A 19,495-nucleotide genomic window follows, 5' to 3' on the forward strand; every position below is an offset into this window, starting at 1 on the left:
CCGTTTTTAGAGACGCTCAATGTGCGGGGAAGTTGTCACCATTTATTTTCCTTGAGGGCCCATGTGGCGTTATACAAAGAAATTGCAATAAAAAAAAGAAAAAAAAAAGAACAGAAAACATAAGTGAAACATTGCAAGCTAGCTAGGTAGGTTAGCTAAAAAGAGGGTAATCGCTTCAACGAATTTAGTAGTACCATTAATAGAAACGATGTTGTGAGGTAGCAGGCACGTAGCCAGGGGGGGGGGGGAGCCATGGTGCCCCCCCCCCCCCCTTCGCCCCCCCCCCCCAAAAAAAAAATCTTCCATTTTGCTGGGACCTCCTTTCCGCCCTCCCTCCCATACAGCATTTCGTAAAAGGCGCCCCCCCCCCCCCCCCCCCCCCCCCACCCCCCGAAACAAAATCCTGGCTACTTGCCTGTGTAGTGAATTCCAATCCTTGATGGCCAATTGTAGAGTGGAAGTCTGGCGAGAAACAGTTGATTATCGAATTTGACGTAATTTACATAGGTGATCTAGACGCGGGAAAATACAATGGGGAGGTGATAGCAGTTATTCTTTGAGGTGGCTATTCTGATAAAAAATTCGCTGGAGGAGAGAAAGGCGTGATACTCGGCGGCGAAGGGAAAGTGAAGGAAGGTTAGCTGATTGGCGTAATGTGATATGCTAGTGTATGGTGAGTAGTTGTTATAAATAAAACGAAGGACCCTGTTTTGGACGAATTCTAGATTATTTGCGAGGTAGGAATGCCATGGAGACTATATAGATGAGGTGTATTCTAACTTCGACCTTATAAGAGTAGTATACGCTAGTCGTTTTACGGAGGGCGTAGCAAGTTCGAGGTTACGGCGCAAATATCCGAGAGATCGGTTAGTATCAGAAATAACTGAAGTTCTGTGAGTAGTCTATGATAGGTCACAGGTGAGATGAGCACCTAGGTGTCTATAAGATGAACATTGTATTACTTAAGTGTTAGTGAGGCAATAGGAAAATGCTGTGTTTGGCACGCGAACTGCGGGAAAATGATAGGGATCTACATTTATTAAAGTTTAACGTCATCTGCCACTTTTTACACCAATGAATTACATACTCAAGGTCTTCCGGGAGAGCATGATGATCATGGTCTCCATGGCAGACCAACCTGCCATGGAGACCATGAGGCATTTTGAGGTTATTCTGTAAGTTCCTTTTTAGTCATAGAGGAAATCGACGCGCATTACCGAAATAGCTCATTTACGTTTATACGGAACAAGTTCAACTGTTCGTGAACAAAAACAGTACATTGGATGCAATGCTGAAAAAACGGGACATGATCTATTCGTCCTCTCTGCGTCTATTGATAGATTGTTTAAGCAGTGTGGAGGTGGTAGAAAGCTTTAGCAGACCGTTCCGATACCTCCGACGATGATACCCGAACACGATACGATGCATGCGGAAAGGCGTCGGCGAAGTTTCGGGTATTGCTATCGCGGTCGTCGGAGCGATCTGCATAAAGATCGTCTACGCCTTTCGTCGTTGTCGACGTGTAAGGTAAGGTCGGCGTGTCCATGTAACAAAGCGTCGCACCGTGTCACGAGCACATAACAAAGATAAGGCTTTTTCACGGTCTGAAGAAGCTAAGTCTTGACGAAATATCGGCTGCAATCTTGAGACCTGCGTCGCCAAAAACGCCGTAAACCTTTGCGGCGTTTGTATTTTAGGGACAGGTTTTTTTATTGGTTTGATCTGGGTACTCTGTGATCTCATTGGGTGCTGCGATAATGAGACGCGTGAAACTGGCCCCGTTCTTGTCGTTTCTGAGCTGCTGAATCGACCAATATGTGACTGCAATATCATATGCCGTACTTTTCGCTGTATAAAACGCGGTCTTTTGTATACAATTTAAAAAAATCCCGTGCGTCTCCTTTCACGCACAACACTCGAAAAGCCAATTACCGCAACATACGGAGGCAGCTCAGCGAATGACGATGCCACAACGTACGTTTAGACCAAAAAACGAAGTCTGAGTTGTGACATTAAGCAGTGCAAGCGTGCCGTTTTGCATTGCTTAATGTCACAACTCAGACAGCGCTTTTTTAGTCTAAACATATGTTTTAGCATCGTCATTCGCTGAGCTGCTTCCGTCAGGTGCGGTGATTGGCTCTACGAGTGTTGTGCGGGAAAGTGGACGCACGGGCTTTTTCTAGAGTGTAGTTTCGTTGGTGCGTTTTATACAACGGTGCGAATTTTATGCGTTTGTTTTATATAAACGTTAACTGGGTAAATTTGTCACGAAGGCTACATTTTTCGTTTATCCATTGACGAGGGCATTTAAACTGGCTCCCAGTTGCGCATGTATTGAGATCACAATACACATATGCGGGCTTATCACTCTAGTTTCGCCGCGCCAATCGCAGGAATGCGTATGATCGATTTAAGCCCAATTCACATCGTGCGATTGTACTCACTATTTCGCAAGTGCGGCGGTAAGCACCGCAGCTTATACCTAACCACGCTTTTCCCGACGTCCAAGCGTCGTCACAACTGCGAAATCGTACTTTATATACAAACCTTTAGGTGAAAACGGCCCTTTATAAAAGAGTGCGACCTATACGCAAAACGGTGCGATTTACAGACCGAACAATATACCGTAAACGAATGTTTTAAAACCATACTTTTCAGCTGCAACATTGGACTGAAGCAGCCCCCAGCGATATACGGGCCGTTTGTCAGAAGACAATTTGTAATTGGGCAACTCGTATCAGAGCGATTCCTCACAGAGTGCAATTCGTCATAGGGCGATTCGTCACAGGTACAACTTGTCGTAGAACCGGAGATAATGTTTGAAGATTTTGTTGTTCGCGTACTAGCTTTTTCAGTGTTCGGTCCCTTTTGTTATTCAGCTTCTGTGTTCTGTCCTGTTCAGAAAGTCTAATCTTTGGTTTCCATTTAAGTTGTTAAACATTTTAGTTTACATTGGAAACATAGAATGTAAAACGTTCAGGTCTCCTTTGTAATCCACCTCCTAGTTTTTTTTAGCGCATGTGTGAGGCAGGCAGACACTGTACATGCGCGATGCGGAAAGAATGTAGCTCGTTCACGTGCGCGACACAAACACAGACTGCGCATGCGGAACACAGATGGAATATACGCGACACGGAAATAATGCAACTCGTCCATGTGCACTACACAGACAGATTGCGAACGCGCGAGATAGACACAGACTGCGCTAGCATGACCCACACACATTCCGCGCATGCCCGACACGGAAAGAATGTAGCTCGTCCATGTGCGCTACACGAACGCAGACTGCGCATCCGTGACCGAAACGTTTGCCATCCATTTTTGCCATCAGCGACCGAGAGAAGTGCCAGGATTGTTGTAGACAAGGCATAATTAATCAGTGCCTAGTAGAAACAAGTAAAAGTGATTTTTTTTGGTTTCGATTAAAAGCAATTATATTAAGAAAGGGGGTCGCTGGTAATTGTACTTATTTGGAAGAAGAATGCTCGATAAATACCGGGAATGCTACAAAAATAAGAAATATGTGCTGATAGTTTGACGAATCGTCACAGCGACGAACTGCACTCTGACGAATTGCCCTGTGTGACGAATATACCTGCTACCAGGTGACGTGTGACCAATAGTCATCCGACGAACGGTCCCACAGCCCCCTCCAACTCATTTACGCAAAAGTGTACAATTTCACTGATTTCTTCTCATTCATTTTGGCATGAGGTCTCTCTCTTTAAAGTTGCTATCCCGGCCCTTTTAAACGAATGTCATTAAAATAATACAATGATCGCGCACAGGAGCTGGTGTAGGTTTTTCATTTGGTTAAAATGCTTGAGGTTGGGTGAAGAATGTGAAGCGACCGAAGGAGAATTTTTAAACAGAAAAGTAACGCCTGGGGGCAAGGTTTAAAAACAACTAAGTATGACGCCAAAGGGTCTGAGCGAGGTGCTTGTCAAAATCCTACACTCACTTATTCTCGGTAAGTAATGTTTGCCATTAAGTTTAACCTTATTGCCACTTTTTAAAACAGCATGATACAGCAACAGGATCCGTCTGAGCAAACTCGTGTCGCAAGGTTGGCCGGCAATGTTTGCTTACGTCTTGGTGGCACGGTGCTATTTCCGCCAAAGTCGTTAGAGCACAGAGCAAACGCGAATATTTGACTCTTTGTTTTACTTCAAGCTGTCTTTTTCCGCATGGGCAACAATTTACACGCGCAAAAGGCAATAGTTACGGAAAACGTTTGGGTTAGATATATATCCGCTTCAATTTCGGCTTTATCTCAGTGTACTGCAATATCCACAAATACAACAAAAGCAAAATAAAAATGTCAAAATTGAGTGTTTAGTTACTATTTGTATAATAAATACAAAATAAGATGAATAGAAGTACAGCTTGAGTTGCAGTCAATTAAAGAAATACAATTTTAGCAGTTTTGGAGTGCATTTCAAATACAATTGTCTGGATAAGGATTACGTTTACGCGAAGTATAGTTTCAATATAATGAGATTATGTCTGCCGAATAGTGTCTACGTAACAGAACGTAATGTGCAGTGACATTCAAGAGAAATAGGCATTTTGATCAGCCTGACCAAGCAACAATCACAGGCATATTATTCTTGCGTGCGACGTCGAGAAATGCTCTCATTCAGAGAGAATTTCATATTCTCAGTACATACTCATATTCCCGGTACACACCTTTCAAAATTAAAGTTCCGATTGTTCAAAGCCTTAAACGCAGTGAACCATATCCGGACAGTTGAAACCGTTGAATTCTGTATAATCGTGTTCCCACGAAGAAAGAACATTTTGCGGATTGTTCATGTGCTACGCGAAGTGGTTTTTGCACGATTTGGTTGTCGAAAAAGCAAACGATGCTTTTGACGCTTGCAACGTGTAAATCTCGATAAAATTACATAGTTGATCTAAAATTTATCTGCATATAGCGTAATTCACCACACAACGGACCACATTAATAATGCTCCGCGAGAAGCTGGGCCTTCTTGTTTTACTACTCTAAGAAAAAAGTTGGCCTCAAGGGACTAACGGCAGCATTTGGTCCTCTGAACTCCCAGTTGCTCCCCGAAAGGTGTTCAAGCTAGGTAGCGTGCGCAAAAGCTGGGGACTGACTGCGCTCGACTGGGACTAACCGATAGGCGTGCGCGAGCAAAAGCAGCCATTAGTCCCCCTCAGACAGGGTGCATCTGTAGGATTAGTTCCCGAAGGCAAACGGAATGTTCGCCAGGAGGACGGATGATATTTCGCTTGTCTTGGAGTCGGCGACACTCAGCCCAACACGGCTGAATGTGTGGACAAAACTCGGGCGAAACTGGCGAATTCGTTTAATGTGCCACGAAAGTTCAGACATTACATGGTAGAGCTTCGCGCGTTGTGCGAATGCGAGTTAACGAATCTGTTGACTCGACTTCACCCAACTATCTCGTCAAAAATGATCTGTTGACATCTCACAAGTCCCATTCACGTAATTTGCCATCGCGCAAAAAAATGAACATTTATCCAAACGCAAAACCTCCGAATATTAACACTTTTTTCTCTTAAACGAACCTTTAAAAGTTTGTAGAAGACGCGCTTTCAACACCGGAGTCTCGCAGTCAGAATAAATGGTGACTTCAATCGCTAAAACTGAGTTACTGAGAACAAGTTGAGCCTCGTCTCTGCGTCTCCCGGTAACCAAACTTTCTTGCTAGTCCAATGTCGAACTCAACATTCGGAACGACACACTTGATACACGGCACGTTCTACTTAAAAAGCACATTCAATCAATCGATCAATTTCAAATTTATCTCCTCTCCATCTGGGAGGGGAAGGCATGGGGAAAAAGCAGCATGTCGCTACTTGACGAAGACCCCGCCTCCCCTTTACATCCGTAGAAAAAACACAACATAGGAGTGAATGAACAATTTAACATATATAAAGACAGGTAATCGAGTATTAATTTATACAGGACAGTGATGCCAATTATATAGAGTGAAAATGGTTAAACGAGGTAAACATAATTCAGAGTTACACACGCTTGCTCCGAGAGTTTAGTAAGGAGCACACAGCAATGCACACTGACTTTCAAAAATATATACGCGACTGTCTCTATACCTTCCAAACATGACAACATCTCTTCAATAGATCACTCAAATAGGCCACAAATTTCTTTTTTGCTTGTGTCTGCCACGGAAATTCCCTTTGCTTTAAGGTTGTTTAGAATTCTTGGGAGAGTGAAAACCAGTCTCTGGTCACCATAATGGGTTCTGGAGCGCGGTGCTCCCCAGTTTCGAGAATGACGAGTGCTGCATGTTGCGTCCCGCGACTCCAAACTTGAGACTGAATTAAAAATGCTGACAGGGTTTTAATGATCTTTTATATGACATAAAGAGCTTATATCTATAGTAATTCGTGATTTTTAACGTGTCAAGCTTTTTAAACAAAACTTTCGTGTAGTGATCATACGCTACATTACATATTATCGTATTGCCCACTTTTGCATTATAAAAAGTCTCTGAACATTTGTTTTCGAAGTGGTACCCCAAACCAGGAAACAGTAATCGAAATATGAGCAGAACAGGGCGTGATTTATAAGCAGCATTATTGAGGATGGTAAGACCTTACGGTATTTATACAAAACGGCTACAACCTTCGAGAGCTTAATGGATGTGTCCTGCACCGACTCATCCCACAGCATATGTTCATTAAAAGTTACGCCAAGCATCTCAGCACTTTATACAATTTCCACATCTCGAGAGGCAAGAGAGAGCCCTACCGGCAGGTTGCTGGTGCAGCTTGTATTTTTTGCGCGGAAAACGATTGGCTTAGTTTTTGCAACATTTATTGTTAATGAATTTGCGGTGGTCCAAACTCTTAGACTCTGCAAGAATCGATTTACTCTTTTTATAATGACGTCAATATTAGTTACAGAGAAAAACAAGCTTGTATCATGTGTGTATATTATGTAGTTGATGTTATTATCTAAGTTCACTATGTCTTTTATAAAAATATTGAAAAGAAGGGGCCCGAGAATACTCCCTTGCGGTACGCCTGCCTTTATTTGGCGCATGTTTGAACGCTTCCCGTCAATTTCAGCGTACTGATAATTGTTTTGCAAAAAGCTTTCGATCATGTTCAGGGCGACACCCCTGATGCCATAAAGGTCCAGTTTCTGCATTAACGTTTTATGGTGAAGGCGATCGAATGCCTTCGGGGCAGTATCTAGACGCCTTAATACGACCGTCGTCGCTGTTTCAGATAATATTCCAGATGAACAACGAAGAACGAACCGCGCCCAGAACGTCATCCATGGCAACACCCTGCTAATACAAAACAAATGCGAACTAAAAAAAAAAAGGCCCCCGAGAAAACTTAAAAGAGAAAGAGAGTGAAAAAAAAAGTGTTTGCTTGTACGTTACTTGACCGGCGTGTTGAAAATGGCGATCTTCGACCTTCTCCCATCCTGGAGCATCGCTGTGTCCGAGTGTTGTGTGCAGTGGGAGGGGAAAACATATTTTCGTGTACGCGCCCTTCCCCCTCCCACCAATCCCCTACCCGCGTTCTTTCTTGCGCTCCTCTCAGGCACGGGGCTGGACAGATGGGCAGGTAGGGTCCATCGGGAAAATGGGAAGGGGTCTTTGTTTGAAAAGAACTTCTTTTAGTACAGCCTTCGTCAGAACTTAGAAGCTGGTCGCCGTTTTTTCTCCCTCTGTCGTCTCCGATCATTGCGGGATCCGGTTTGGATTCGCAGCTATCTGTTCTGGAGTTTCAAGAAAAGGGAACTCACTTAAGGTATGTCGAAGTGCTTCTGTTTATGGTATATTCATTAATTGCGGCTTCAGAAAGCGTTTTATTTTGAGCGCGTTCTCTGGCTTCTAAAGTGCGCGCCATGCTCTATTCTTTTTGGCACCATGGTTGCTCATTTTGTTATGCAGCACAGAGACCTGATATTCAATCGTATCGAGCAAAACGACAGTTCTACCGATGGCTTATTTTTTTTTTGTGTGTTTTGCAGACCCTGCAAGGATCGCTTTACCATAAAGGCCTGTTCACACATGCAACAGAGAGCTACAAGCGTAGCGCTGACCTAGCGCTAAGCGCGTGTTGACGGGAGCTTTCACGAGCTTTGTATCGCACCGTCAAAACTGTTGCTCATGGCAGACGAAAAGCAGCTCACAACACGTGAGCAGCGCTACTTCAGCGCTTCGCTGCGTGTGAGAACCGGCCTTAATGGAGACATTTATTCGATTTTACAGACTTTCGCGTTGATGGCGGGAGCTCGTTCCGTCACTTTGAAGCATAGTTTGAGCACGCACACGCTTGGTCTGTAAATCGCTGCGAACGGTCTACTAAAATTATAATATTGCGCTGGTCTGCTGTCAGCAGATCGCATGTTAGATGTGAAACATTGTATCACTTTTGTAGCCTATTTGTTATTTTATTATGTGTGTGTTATATCTCATACTTTTGTTGAGCGATTGGGTATTTCATGCTGTTGCTAATAATCCAAATTCCTCGCAAACAGGCAAGAAGCTGCCGGTGCCCCAATAAACGGTGCTTGGACCACGACCGGTTTGGACAGCCATCCCAGTGTTCAAGCCATCGTCGACGCAAGTGCACTCTTCGGAATTTGGCCTTATTGTGGATTCTACCGCTCAGGAACTTCGACTTCAGTCATTCTACAATGCGATGTGTATCTACGAGGCAATAAAGCTACGTTTAGCCTGAACTGCACAATTTTGTTTCGGAGATTTGTGGCTCGGGACCGAATGTAAATGATAAACCTTTAGTCCCAGGGGTCTAAATCTAAGGGCGCAACGTTTAGACCCAGGGATCTAAGTGCAATGACCTAACAGTTGGTCCTCGGGGTTCATTTGAATAAGGTGTAACAGTTAGTCCCAGGGGTCCAAGTGCAAGGGCCTAACAGTTCGTCCTCGGGGTTTAATTAAAACGGTGTAACAGTTGGTCCCAGGGGACCAAGTGCAAGGGCCTAACAGTTGGCCTTGAGGTGCAATTGAAACGGTGTAACAGCTAGTCCCAACGGTGCTAGTGCGAGAGACTAATGGAGGGGTGCAACTGTTAGTCCCCTTCCTGTTAGTCCCCGAGGGGACTAATGGTTGTGGCAACGCACTTGCTCCCCTCGGGGACTAAGTCGCGCTCCCCTTTTTTTTAGAGTGTATGGTTCTTGAGGTGAATACGAGTGTAGAAAACTATAGTCGGTGAGAGTTTAAGAGTAAACTGGAAGCTCCCTCCTTTTACATCTTCCCACTTTAGTAGAGCAAGCGCAAGAGAGGAGGTCACCTCCTCCACAGCGTTCGCTCTGCTAAAGTGAAAGGGGGTGGGAGGAGCTTCCGCTTCACTCGTAACCTCTCACCGACTATACACCAATGATAACGGTGGCTTGTTTAAGCATTCTTAAGCCCGATTCACATTGTGTGATTTTGCTCGCCATTTCGGAGTTGCGACGGTGAGGACCGCACATTGCCGCAGCTGTAAAAACGCACCATGTGAATCGGGCTTTAGCCGAGCAAATGTAGTGCTATTTGTGAATGCCACTGACTACGATTAACAGACCTTGCAGTAAATTGCTCACTTTAGTAAGAAGTTGGTCGACTAAAGAAGTTAGTCGACTACTGTAAACGTAGAATTAAAGGGACACTTAACTCACATAAACGATTTAACGCCCATTATGTTTTATGGGATGTCTTCCGTTAGACCGCGCGTGGTGCACGTGTGGCACGAAGGAGTGACACGGTGGAGTATCACACGACGTCACCCGCTACCCATCTTGGAGAATGACACAACGCAGTGGTTCAACAACTCGTAGTCTTCATTGACTGTTGCCGGCGCACGCTTCTACACAAAAGCCTCCCGCGCACACCTAGGAGCCAGTCTTTTACCAGTGGCGGAACGCCACTCCCGTGGCCGATTGCACTTGCCACCTCGCGGGGGAAATCGCCAGGGGCGATTTAGCACGCGGGAAAACCGGTGCGACGCCTTGGATCACTAGGTTGCCCGCAACGCACCTACGTTTAGCTCAAAGATGAATTCGGAACCTAAGCCGTTCATACGGATACGTCGCAAGGCCATATTACACCAGGAAGTATTTTCCCGATGTCCCATCGCGGTGCTTAAATGTCAGTCGGGGACACTTCGTTTTCCACAGACAGCACAGTTCACATCCTATATGAGTTTTCTCTTTACATTTTTGTTTTGACATGCGTTCAATGAGGAGCTTGAGCAACCACCTCGCTCCTTCATCGCCCAGGAGAATGATGCTGGCTAACAGCTCTCGTAAATATCAAGGCCGTACTGCCGGATTGTCTACGTCACCGACCGGAGGCGAACGCGTGTCATCGCTTGGACGCGAGTGTTGTGTCACCACTCGGAAGAGACGTATGTTTCATTAGCGATGCCACGAGTCCCTAACCAAACACGGACGGACCCTCGCGTTCAATCTGTGCCTCGCGATGGCCTCCGCTAGAGGTCGTAAAGCAAATTTCGCACCATACGCTCTCCTTACCTAGGGGGCGTTGGTTACCATCGTCATTTTTTAAGAATACATTTCTAGATATATAACCCTATGTTAAAAAAGAAAGGCTAGGAAAAAGTGGCACAAGCCGCCGACCGATTCGAAGGGTTCATCCTCACCCATTCGTCTAGCCATACATTCATCCGTTCATCCATCTTACCAGTTGACTCGTCTCTCCTCTCTGTGCTTCCCACGCAGTTTGGTATAGTAGGTAACACCACTTATGACGGAATAATAGTTTGGAGGAAACTCCTCCCACGTGGCTCTTTCCACTTTAGCAGAGCGAACCTTGGACAGGAGGCGACCACCTTTCCAGCGATCGCTCTGCTCAAGTGTAAAAAGACGGGACAAGCTTTTCTCGAATTCTTAACTTGTCCCCTCCTGTACAGAAGACAAGGCATGCGTTTTTTTCTTTATCTAACGTTCTCACCATGCTCCCTTTTACCATGCGATGGCCGGCAACGGAGGATATATGAGCTATCAAAGCCAATGTCGTGTTTACGTCAAGTACAAAAGGGAGGTGCGCAGCGACGTACTGGACTTATTCTCACGCGATACGTTTCGACTTAACGCATCTCTTTTACCTAGTTACTTTTTCACTAAGGAAGCAACGACCTGGTTACTTTTTAACGGAAGGACCGAGCAACGCATTTTCGTTATTTCTTTTATAAAGTAACGGGTTGCGATATTCAGTTACTCCTGGAGGGAACACTTGTTAAACGCAAGTATCCAGCCTAGTTCTCACCCCACCTCTGGCCTGTAACTTGCACGGCAAGAAAACGACAGGTAGATCATGAAAAGATGTGCTCGAAGTATGTCAGTATAGCCACAGTTATCTCTTTATGGACGCGTAAGAAAGCGAGCAATGGTTAACGACGACACACATTGGTAACGGCTGCTACTTCATAAAAACGACACATTCAGAATAACGAGAAAATAATGCCTTACTTTCAAGCTGAGTTAACGGGCTCCTTTCGAATTGCAGTAACGAGTAAAGTGTACTCAGTTACTCTTTGAGTGAGTAAGCAGAAACGGGGTTTTGTTACTTTATTTCAGTAACGTGTGCACGCCTAAGTACACCCATGAGCGATATGAAGGTGAACAGCACTCTTCTTGTTTTTGACGCTCCTGCAAGTTTTGGAACAAGCTCTGTTTCAGAAGATGGCTAGAACGCAAAGTTTAGACCCTTGGCAACGTACCATTTGAGACGTTGAGAGTTAATATAGATTTAGGGAGCCGTAAAACAGGCAAGAAACCAGGTGAGGTGTTCACCTTCATACTGCCGTCGGGTGTATACGTTCACGGCGCTGGAGGGAGTGCGATGACCTTCGGTAGGTCACGTAGAAAGCCCAGCAAAACGGACTTCTTATCGAGGAGGTGTCGCACTGTCTGTCACCTCATTGTGATGGCGGGCATACTGTTTGTCTACCTCCATCAGGTGACTGGGAGTTTCGCTGGCACTTTTATGTTTGCAGCCTCGATCGTGCTTTTCTGAGAAGCGACTTCCAAGGACGTCGTTTAAGCCCAGGTGATAAGATTCGAGAGCTATACTTGTATGCCTTCAGCGGTCGTTTTTGTTTCGAAATGAAACCTGAGACACCCATAAAGGGGGATCGTTTGCCGGATTTAACGGACTCTCGTACCGCTTTGTCGCGGCTGGTATGATTGCTCGAGAGCAATTCGAACGAGGCCTCGCAAAAGCGTAGCGGGCGAAATAAGTTGAAACAAGGGCCGGATTGATCGAAACAAAATGTGTCGCTTCTTAAAGGAGCGGTGCAACGATATTCAATTGAAATGTTTTTTACTTGACACGAGCTTACTGGCACACCAGGGACTCAAGGATACTCACACGCAACGCCACTGGCCAAGAAACTCCTTTGTTGAGGTGTAATTTCAAGGACAAAAGCGATCATTTTCATTCAATCTCTCCTTTGCGAAATTTGATGACGTAACTCGGGGATCGAAGTACACCCAAGTGACGAGATTTGAATGCGGCTCATAGATTGGACCCGAGCATTGCGTGGGCACTCGACTTGGGCTCGTGATAATTGCTAGCTCGAGAAGCATTCGGGTAGTGACCCGTGTCGAATCGCTGCAACGACGACAACAGCCGAGCCATAGCAATGTCTGGAACTCAGCGCGTGCCCTGTGCTTTGCCAACCCCAGCGCGTGGCTATGATCAACACTGGCGGCATATAATCGGCTCCAGATCACGTGGCCGCTTGTTCTGGCTGCGAGTTGAGGGGGTGAACGCTGCTCGTTTTTCTTTTATTTTTTTCTGGGACTTCTATTACGTGGGGTGAAAAACGAACGCGTGTTTCATAGGTCATTAACGTCAGGGATCCGTTTTAAGCGGTATTTGCGCAAAGTACAAAAATTGCTGCATCGCTCCTTTAATGAGAAGAGCTTGAAAGTAAGAACTGCCAAAATCAGAGCACAAGTGCCATAACACATGAAGATTGCACTTCATGCTCTTGCTATCTATTTTAGTGCCTTTGTTTTAGAGTGACATAACAAACACCAAATCATTTTATTACGAGCATTTTGGCCCGAAATCCGAAAACAGCTCGAAGGCATATACTGCCACAGGATCCGCAGCTATTTTCGCTTTTCTGCGGGTCTTTATTTTTGTATTTATTTATTCGTTTTCTGTTTCCTCAGTACATTAGCATTACACAGGGGAAATAGGTACACTTAAGTCGAACCAGAACATAAGACACGGAAAACGTGTCTTATGTTCTGCATTGGTTAGATAATGACCAAATCTAAGACGCGTTTAGAAATACCATGATCCGTGATTCAGACTATGCGAAAAGTAAAGTGACCAGTCACAGGCTTTAGGTGGTATGAAGGAGTGGTGAATGGCGTTCGTGCGAGCATATGGGATGCCATATGCACTTTTGTTTTGTTTTTATCTGTTTGTTGCAATAGTGGGGAATGCCGCTTCCATCTGAAATTGTGAAACTCGATTATGCTTCGACGTTTATTTGTGCGCATAAACTTGTCTTTGTACCGATTATTTTCTAGTGCCATCCCTACAATCGTACTGTAATTAGGAACGTTACATGACCGCAGTGTCTCCAAAACCCGTGGAATTAGTGTCATTAATTTAAGAATTTATTAAAAAATATCAAGGAATTGCAAAGTTTATTTAGCGATAAGTTATACAATTATACAATTTTAAGTTTTATTCTACATTGCACGGGGTCTCTGGAGTATTCGTCACTTCGAAGCCCAGGAAAAGAAAAAAAAGCAATGATGTTTCCCATGTTTACAACGCTCACCTTCCAATCCGTGGAGATGGCCAGGCGATAGTTTCTTTTGTTGCTAGGATCTACGGGAGCATTCTCGAAACGTCGAGAAAGTATGAGAACTCCACTTTTAATTTTGAAGGGAAGTCGTATGTTGTAGGATGTTATACTAATACGATAAAGCGCGAGACACATGGACGGCAGAATCGTCCGATCCGACATGCGATCCGACAGTCCGAACGCCGCTCCGAGTCGCCGCACGCGACAGTTTAGACACACGCTTCCGACCTTGCACGCGACACGACGATCCGTTCGGCTGCGCCCAGGAGATCCAAGCACCCTAGCGGAGGTCCGCGTTCACAGATCTCTGGTCCCAGGTTGACGGTTTAGCTTGCACGAGCGAAGTTCGAAGGTCGTTCTCGTTAGCGCGTGCATTCTTTGCCGAAGCCATCTTTCTCGAATGGGTCAGCGGGATCCACGCGTCCGGCTTCCCGTCGCCCGTCCCATTTTCATGTTCGTCCCGACAGACCCAGTCCGTCATCATGACCTTCGCGCTAGCTGTGCTGTCATTAGCTGGACGCATCCGTCAATCCGTCCGCCGTGCGAAAATATCTGGCGCGTTGGACGCATGTCGGATCGCCGATCCGACGTCTGAAGCGACCAAATTTTTCGGATCAGGCAGTCGTACTGCCGGATCGGACGTCGGATTGGATGGATTTTTCGCGCCTGTGTCTCGCGCTTTTGAGACACACGCTTCCGACCTTGCATGCGACACGACGATTCGTTCGGCTCCGCCCAGGCAAGCGCTCCAGCAGAGGTCCGCGTTCCTATACATAGCAGATCCCTGGTACCAGATTGACGGTTCAGCTCGCACGAGCAAAATGCTCGTACTAGCGCAACGCTCGTTCTCGCTAGCGCATGCATTCTTTGGTGGGGCCATCTTTCTCGAATGAATCAGCGGGATTCACGCGTCCGGCTTCCTGCCGACCAAGTCATTCCCGTTTTCTTGTTCGTCCCGCCAGACTCAGTGCGTTATCTTGACGTTCGCGCTATCCGTGCTGTCATTGGCTGGGCGCTTCAGACAATCCGTCCGCCGTGCGAAACTATCTGGCGCGTTGGACGCACGTCGGATCGCCGATCCGACGTTTGAAGCGCCAGACATATACACGAAAAATCTGTCCGATCCGACGTCCGATCCGGCAATACGACTGCCTGAGCGCGAGACACATGCGCGAAAAATCCATCCGATCCGACGTCCGATCCGGCAGTACGACTGCCTGATCCGAAAAATTTGGTGCGATCCGACATGCGTCCAACGCGCCAGATAGTTTCGCACGGCGGACGGATTGTCGGATGCGTTCAGCCAACGACAGCACAGCTACACTCTCAAGGAAAAAGGGTGTAAAAAGGTGTAATTTTACACCCTTTGTTCCATATAATACACCCCAAAACTTTAATTCGACGTAGAGCGCCCTACAGTCGAACAGACGGCACCGCATTTTACGAGGGGCTTGATAGCCGTGTGGTACAGCTTATTAAAATAGCTAGTGTACGTTTTACTGACAAAAAAAAAAAAGAAGAGATAATCGGGGTTTTCTTGGACCTACTGTAAAAACATTGTGTTTTCTTTATGTTGTATTTGATACGTACTTTCGCTATTGAAAAAGGTATATCGCACCGTTATCAAGCCCCTCGTAAAATTTGGGGCCGTCCATTCGACTATAGGGCTCAGTACGTCGAAATGAAGTTTTGGGGTGTATTATATGGGACAAACGGTGTAACGATACACCCATTTACACCCTTTTTTCTTGAGAGTGTATTGCGGGAACGTCATGATGACGTACTGGGTCTGCCGGGACGAACAAGAAAACGGGACGGGCGACGGGAAGCCGGACGCGTGGATCCTGCTGACCCATTCGAGAAAGATGGCCCTGGCAAAGAATGCACACGCTAACGAGAACGAGCTTCTAACTTCGCTCGTGTGAGGTAAACCGTCAATCTGGGACCAGACATCTGTGAACGCGGATTTCCGCTGTAGTGCTTGGATCTACTGGGCGGAGCCGAACGGATCGTCGTGTTGCATGCAAGGTCGGAAGCGTGTGTCTCAAACTGTCGCGTGCGGCGATTCGGAGCGGCGTTCGGACTTTCGGATCGGACGTCGGATCGGACGATTCTGCCGTCCATGTCTCTCGCGCTTCAGACGTCGGATCGGCGATCCGACGTGCGTCCAACGCGCGGATCAGGCAGTCGTATTGCCGGATCGGACGTCGGATCAGATAGATTTTTCGCGTATGTGTCTCGCGCTTAACAAACCGAATTTGTTTAAAGAGCCCTAAACAGCGCCAATTACAAATAAGATGGGAAATGTGCTCGGAAAGAGAGTTTGTGGCTTTGTATTTGTGTCATCTCTTTCTTTTTCTTCCACGCTTGATGTTTTCTACACTAACTTTCAATTCAAGAAACGTGGTAAAAAAAATTCAGGTACCTTGCGGAGCATTACTAACTCCTCCCTTTATTTATAGAATTAAGATATATCTAGGCATTTTAGACTAGAGTTACGTTATCTTATCAATATGTATATGTTTCAAAACCAAAAGCGTAGCTTTTTCCTCCAACAACCAAATCTTAAAATAACTACTTCGCGCGACGTATAAAGAACGCGCGAAAATATGTAACATCGACGAGGATGGGATTCGAACCCACGCGGGCAGAGTCCAATGGATTAGCAGTCCATCGCCTTAACCTCTCGGCCACCTCGTGAGTATGTGCCCCGTTACGCACGCACTATCCCTTGCGGTCGCTCTAGCGATCTATGCATCCTTATGGACTAACGAGCGTCGCTTAGGGGTTGTTTGTGAAAAACAAATGGAGAGGCAGCCCAACGTGCTTCCGCTCATCAGTACACATTAATGTCTGCGTTGTTTCGGTTTTCATTGCGGTTTATGCCCCATACTAGCGATGCTGAGGATAGTCTAAAGAGGGGAAATCGCGTAAATATAAGAGCTGACAGTAGCGAGTTTTAGTAGACCGTGTTTCCCCCTCCGCTAAGCCCCTCCGCTACCCGGAACTCTACAGCCAAGGCCATCGGCGCGCAGGCACAGTGGCCGTTTCTTCGTAGCGGAGGGTTAACGGAGCGGGAAACACGGTTTACTAAAACTTTATAGTAGCGAGTTTTAGTAGACCGTGTTTCCCCCTCCGCTTAGCCCCTCCGCTACCCGGAACTCTACAGCCAAGGCCATCGGCGCGCAGGCACAGTGGCGGTTTCTTTGTAGCGGAGGGTTAACGGAGGGGGGAGCACGGTTTACTAAAACTTTATAGTAGCGAGTTTTAGTAGACCGTGTTTCCCCCTCCGCTAAGCCCCTCCGCTACCCGGAACTCTACAGCCAAGGCCATCGGCGCGCAGGCACAGTGGCGGTTTCTTCGTAGCGGAGGGTTAACGGAGCGGGAAACACGGTTTACTAAAACTTTATAGTAGCGAGTTTTAGTAGACCGTGTTTCCCCCTCCGCTAAGCCCCTCCGCTACCCGGAACTCTACATCCAAGGCCATCGGCGCGCAGGCACAGTGGCCGTTTCTTCGTAGCGGAGGGTTAACGGAGCGGGAAACACGGCTTACTAAAACTTTATAGTAGCGAGTTTTAGTAGACCGTGTTTCCCCCTCCGCTAAGCCCCTCCGCTACCCGGAACTCTACAGCCAAGGCCATCGGCGCGCAGGCACAGTGGCGGTTTCTTTGTAGCGGAGGGTTAACGGAGCGGGAAACACGGTTTACTAAAACTTTATAGTAGCGAGTTTTAGTAGACCGTGTTTCCCCCTCCGCTAAGCCCCTCCGCTACCCGGAACTCTACAGCCAAGGCCATCGGCGCGCAGGCACAGTGGCCGTTTCTTCGTAGCGGAGGGTTAACGGAGCGGGAAACACGGTTTACTAAAACTTTATAGTAGCGAGTTTTAGTAGACCGTGTTTCCCCCTCCGCTAAGCCCCTCCGCTACCCGGAACTCTACAGCCAAGGCCATCGGCGCGCAGGCACAGTGGCGGTTTCTTTGTAGCGGAGGGTTAACGGAGCGGGAAACACGGTTTACTAAAACTTTATAGTAGCGAGTTTTAGTAGACCGTGTTTCCCCCTCCGCTAAGCCCCTCCGCTACCCGGAACTCTACAGCCAAGGCCAGCGGCGCGCAGGCACAGTGGCCGTTTCTTCGTAGCGGAGGGTTAACGGAGCGGGAAACACGGTTTACTAAAACTTTATAGTAGCGAGTTTTAGTAGACCGTGTTTCCCCCTCCGCTAAGCCCCTCCGCTACCCGGAACTCTACAGCCAAGGCCATCGGCGCGCAGGCACAGTGGCGGTTTCTTCGTAGCGGAGGGTTAACGGAGCGGGAAACACGGTTTACTAAAACTCTATAGTAGCGAGTTTTAGTAGACCGTGTTTCCCCCTCCGCTAAGCCCCTCCGCTACCCGGAACTCTACATCCAAGGCCATCGGCGCGCAGGCACAGTGGCCGTTTCTTCGTAGCGGAGGGTTAACGGAGCGGGAAACACGGTTTACTAAAACTTTATAGTAGCGAGTTTTAGTAGACCGTGTTTCCCCCTCCGCTAAGCCCCTCCGCTACCCGGAGCTCTACAGCCAAGGCCATCGGCGCGCAGGCACAGTGGCGGTTTCTTCGTAGCGGAGGGTTAACGGAGCGGGAAACACGGTTTACTAAAACTTTATAGTAGCGAGTTTTAGTAGACCGTGTTTCCCGCTCCGCTAAGCCCCTCCGCTACCCGAACTCTACAGCCAAGGCCATCGGCGCGCAGGCGCAGTGGCGGTTTCCTCGTAGCGGAGGTCTAGCGGAGCGGGAAACACGGTCTTTTAAAACTCCCTAATATTAGTCGTGTGGGACGGTGCCTTCCGAAAATGGTGACAGCGGGGAGCAAGACCAGGGAAGAGCGTGCGCTAATGAGCAGAGGCTTACTGGAAAAAGATTAATTAGTTCCCTTTTCAGTCATGATAACTCTCGGTCTCTTTTGTTTTATTTTGGCTGATTGGTTAAAAGTAGAACAATCAAGTCGGTCTCTCAATTTTTTTTTTTTGAATGTGCGAGTTTTACTTTGGCTTAAGTACATAAGCAAGATATGCCTTTTGGCCTTGTTTTAAGAAAGTGAAACAATAATATTCCGCTTCTTTCTAGTTAGCTCAGCTTGCTGTACCTTTACCTAACAACATGATCATAATAAGGGAAACACAAAAGCATAAAAAGGTGTTAAAATTAAGTTGCAGTAGGAATAGAAAATGAAAAAAGAAATTAAAGTATCACATATGATATTAATCGCACCGATTTGGCTATAATGATTTAAATGAAGCACCTTTCCCTGAAATAATCTTAAAATATTGTCTGTTTGCCGTTTGTGTATCGGTGCTTGCTTCCCATAGTCAATTATTTCGTATTTGAAAAAGGGAATGACCAAGCAGAAAATATTTATGACAGGCAGTCATAAATATTTCCTGTCATCTAGCTGAAGTGATTTAAATTATGTAAGTTTGATCTAAATCAAATATATCTAATTGAAATAAAAGAAATGTAGTTTATATAATTAAAAGAAGTAATATATTTTTTACCCTTGTTAGAGTGAGCAATTTTAGAGCACAATACATCAACCCCCTTACAAAAGAAAAAAAAAACACACACTACAAAATGATTGTTTTCAGAGTAATAAATACACGTTTAATTGTTTCAGGATTCCTAGACAGAAT

General features: G+C 46.3%; 1 non-coding gene across 1 annotated transcript; it reads right to left on the bottom strand.

The window, feature by feature from the left end:
- Nucleotides 1-16,447: 16,447 nt before the first annotated feature.
- Trnas-gcu lies at nucleotides 16,448-16,530 on the bottom strand. The gene has a single exon. It is a non-coding gene; the product is annotated as a tRNA-Ser (tRNA).
- Nucleotides 16,531-19,495: the final 2,965 nt, after the last annotated feature.

The sequence above is a fragment of the Ixodes scapularis genome, unplaced genomic scaffold, assembly GCF_016920785.2.
Source record: "Ixodes scapularis isolate PalLabHiFi unplaced genomic scaffold, ASM1692078v2 PGA_scaffold7__128_contigs__length_106722199, whole genome shotgun sequence".
NCBI classification, from domain to species: domain Eukaryota; kingdom Metazoa; phylum Arthropoda; class Arachnida; order Ixodida; family Ixodidae; genus Ixodes; species Ixodes scapularis.